The sequence below is a fragment of the Nicotiana attenuata genome, unplaced genomic scaffold (assembly GCF_001879085.1).
Source record: "Nicotiana attenuata strain UT unplaced genomic scaffold, NIATTr2, whole genome shotgun sequence".
Classification (NCBI taxonomy): domain Eukaryota; kingdom Viridiplantae; phylum Streptophyta; class Magnoliopsida; order Solanales; family Solanaceae; genus Nicotiana; species Nicotiana attenuata.
The window spans coordinates 15,817-19,526 of NW_017674730.1; the positions used below are offsets into that span (position 1 = coordinate 15,817).

Here is a 3,710-nt window from a genome sequence, read left to right on the forward strand (position 1 = left end):
CAGAAAAGGGTCTGCTACTGCTGGAATGAATCAACGGAGTCTGTAAACTGAATCTACAATATCTCCTCTAGCCACATGCCTCGTTACCTGTGTCCTCAATACTTGCCACACGATGTAGTAGGTCCAAACGGGCTAGGTAACACCAAAGGATACCCAGTAAGTCTCATAGGCTATCTCCAAAGAAGGCGGATCGAGACCTTCTGAGAAAAATAAGAAAGAAAATGGATATACGAAAAAAAATCATATAATTCATATAAAGTTTACAACCAAGTAATAAGCTGGAAACTGAAACTATATGCTAAACTGTAAGCGGAAACTAAAACTTAACGTAGAAATTGAGTCCATAATTGATATCTGAAATAGAAACTGAGTTATATATATATTAAGACACAACTTTGCTAAAAATTGTTACGCATAATGGCCCTGCATACGTGAGCATCTGGAAAATCGTACGGGGGAGCGTCGGCCTATCTCCCCAACAAACAATTGGCACCTGCGAGCGTGGGGTAGGTAACCCTGACATCATGGCACTCACGTTGGGGGAGGTTGCCACTTCTCCCTACTGAATGTGATCACATTGATGCATGAATTAATGTTGAAACTGAATACTTAACTGAATGTGAATATCGCAAATAAAGGCATATAACAACTGGTAATACACATAAGCATGTATTCATGTCACATATAAATTCATACTGAATAAGAACAAAGTGAACTGAGTATTAGATCATGCGAAGACATGGCTTAGCTTTATCTCATATATGGAGCATAGGGGTTCTAATGAAACTCCCTTTTAGGAGAGTAAACCTCAACTCTTAGCTTCAACTCGTCCTTTCAAACTTCCCGGGAGTTCAACAACTCATGATCTACAAATATTTGGGCTAGGATCATCAGAACATACTCAACAAGTTCAATTCACCACCAATTGAACTAATTTATAAGTCATGAATTACTCAATATAATCGACACGTAATGTGAAACAAAATTGTATTTCTCTGTCAAGCTTACTGCTACAATATCCTCGACCACTTCGTATATGGAGAGGAAGAAACATATGTTAATATCAAAAATATTACATGTTCATACATAAATAACACCATCCAAAACCTATGACCATAATAATAATATACTCTAGAATCGTTGAAATCTGAGCCTCACTTTACCCTTAAAGCTTTGTTCATTACTAGATGAAAATAATTTCTCCATTGTTTTAATATTTCTAATCATGTTCCCACTCTCAAAAATATGGCAGCTACTCAAAAAGGGTTTAGAATTTATCAAATTGCTTTCAATTTACTTCTTGTCATCATTCTAAAAATTTGATATCCATATCAATCCTAATGTAATCCAAGGCACTCTATAAGGATAATATTACATATCTACATACCTGATTGTTGGTTGAATTGCGCAAGAAAATTTTCAAGCTTTCTAGTTCTCTGCTCACGGCAATTATGTATCCTCAAACTCCTCACACAATAATGACCCAAGCAACAGATCAAACAATTGTTCTTCTTGTTAATCCTTAAAGAGATCGTCAGGCAAAAATAAGTCTTTCGCAGCTTCGTTTTCTTAATTTGATTCCAAAGCTAATGAGGTTTAATTTTTTTCCCTTAAGCCATTCTAAGGCTCTACAAAATAAGGAACACTAAGAAGTGGGGCTAGCTCACTTATTTTCTCCTTTAATCAAAAGTTTTTTTTTCGTAAGCGATTCTAAGGCTCTGTAAAGTAAAGAACACTAAGAAGTGGGGCTGACCCACTTATTTCCTACTTTAGTCTAAAGTTTTGCCCAATATAATTCTTAATCAACTATATAGTATTTACGACGCTCTTGATGGCCTCATATACTGTCAGCCACGTTTTTGGCCTCCAAGTCAAACAAAACTTTGGTTATTCCATCCATAAGCTCTATTTCCATATTTAAGGTTAGATAGTCCAAAAAAAAAATGACGGGGATAACACATGACCACGTGGTCCAAATTGTACGTTATAAATCTGTTATTAACTGAAGTAGTTATGTCACGACCCAAAAATCAACCCTGTCGTGATGGCGCCTATTGTGGTACTAGGCAAGCAAACACACTACCAAAACAAAATGAGATTTTTAATTTTCAAGATAGTTCCCAAAGCTATTTAACATAACACCTTCCCAAAGAGTGTAAATCAAAACAAAAGTGCGGAAAAGAAAGCCCGACATCGGGGTGTCACTAGTCATGAGCATCTACTACAACCGTCTGATAATATGGAGACTAACATAGTCTGGAAATAACTGAAAACAACCAAGGGAAGATGAAGATGGAGTAAAGCAGGGCTGCGATCGCCAGACAGCTACCTTGCTAACTCCGATGGATCTGCAACTGATTAATGAGCACCCGCTACCGGGTCCAGAAATACCTGGATCTGCACACAAGGTGCAGGGAGTAACGTGAGTATGCCAACTCAGTAAGTAACCAAAGTAAATAAAGGCTGAGAAGTAGTGACGAGCAGTAAAGCATATAAAGTTCATATCATGAAATCTCAGTAAAATAAAACAGGCTTTTAAAACCAGAGTTTGAATCAAATCGTTTCGTTTAAAGTCAGTTTCCGAAAAATCATTTGAAGATATTTTTCAACAGTTCTCAAATAGAGGCTCAATGCAACAGTGAGAAAAATGATGGAATCATAAATAGCTCCTCGGAAAAAACATCGCTCATGTACAGCCCCTCGGGCAAAACATCACTCATATGCAGCTCCTCGGGAAAACCTTACAGTCACTCGTATACAGCCCCTCGGGCATACCTCACCATCACTCATATATAGCCCATTGGGAAAAACATCACTCAGTAGGTACCTGCGCTCACTTGGGGTGTGCAGACTCCGGAGGGGCTCCTTCAGCACAAGTGCTATAACAAGCCACCTCGTGGCATAATTTAATTAATTCCTCGGCCTCACTCAATCATGAATCAGTAACAACCTGCTGCGGCGTGTAGCCCGATCCCATAATATCATCACAAATCAGGCCCTTGGCCTCACTCACTCATAAAACTCTCAAGCCACTCAGGCTCTCAGTAAAACAGGGTACTCAGCCCAAAACAACATTTATGTGTATCAAAACAGAATAATAAAGACTGAGTTATAAAATCAATAAGTACAACATGACTGAGTATAGATTTTTAATCAAAAACAGTGAGAGGATAATAAGAAAAAGGGCCCTAAGGGTCCAAACAGCTCTGGCATTCAGCCCAATTTACAGAAACTCTTTCTAAAACACATCAGTATCATATAGTTTCAACCAAATACGCAACTTCATAGTTGTTACGGGACGGACCAAGTCACAATCCCCAACGGTGCATGCCCACACGCCTGTCACCTAGCATGTGCATCACCTCAAAGCAGTAAAACAATATGAAATCCGGGGTTTCATACCCTCAAAAATAGATTTACAATCGTTACTTACCTCAAACCGGTCAAATCTCTACTCCGTGATGCTCTTGCCCCTCGACTCGACCTCCAATCGCTCCGAATCTATTCACAACCAGAACAATACCATCAATATGCGCTAAGGGAATGAATTCCACAAGAAAAACTATCTAATTAGGCACAAATCGCGAAATCCACTCAAACCTCGCCCTTGGGCCCACGTCTCGGAATCCGACAAAAGTCACAAAACGAGAAAGCCCTTTCACTCACGAGTCCATACATACGAAATTTATCAAAATCCAACTCCATTTGAC

The 3,710-nt window shown here is 38.9% G+C and overlaps 1 long non-coding RNA gene across 1 annotated transcript; it reads right to left on the reverse strand.

Annotated features, from left to right (window-relative positions):
• Positions 1-335: 335 nt before the first annotated feature.
• Positions 336-1,667, reverse strand: LOC109219183. Its single transcript, XR_002066895.1, has 2 exons — positions 1,388-1,667; positions 336-866 (listed from the first exon to the last, which is right to left on the reverse strand). It is a non-coding gene; the product is annotated as an uncharacterized LOC109219183 (long non-coding RNA).
• Positions 1,668-3,710: the final 2,043 nt, after the last annotated feature.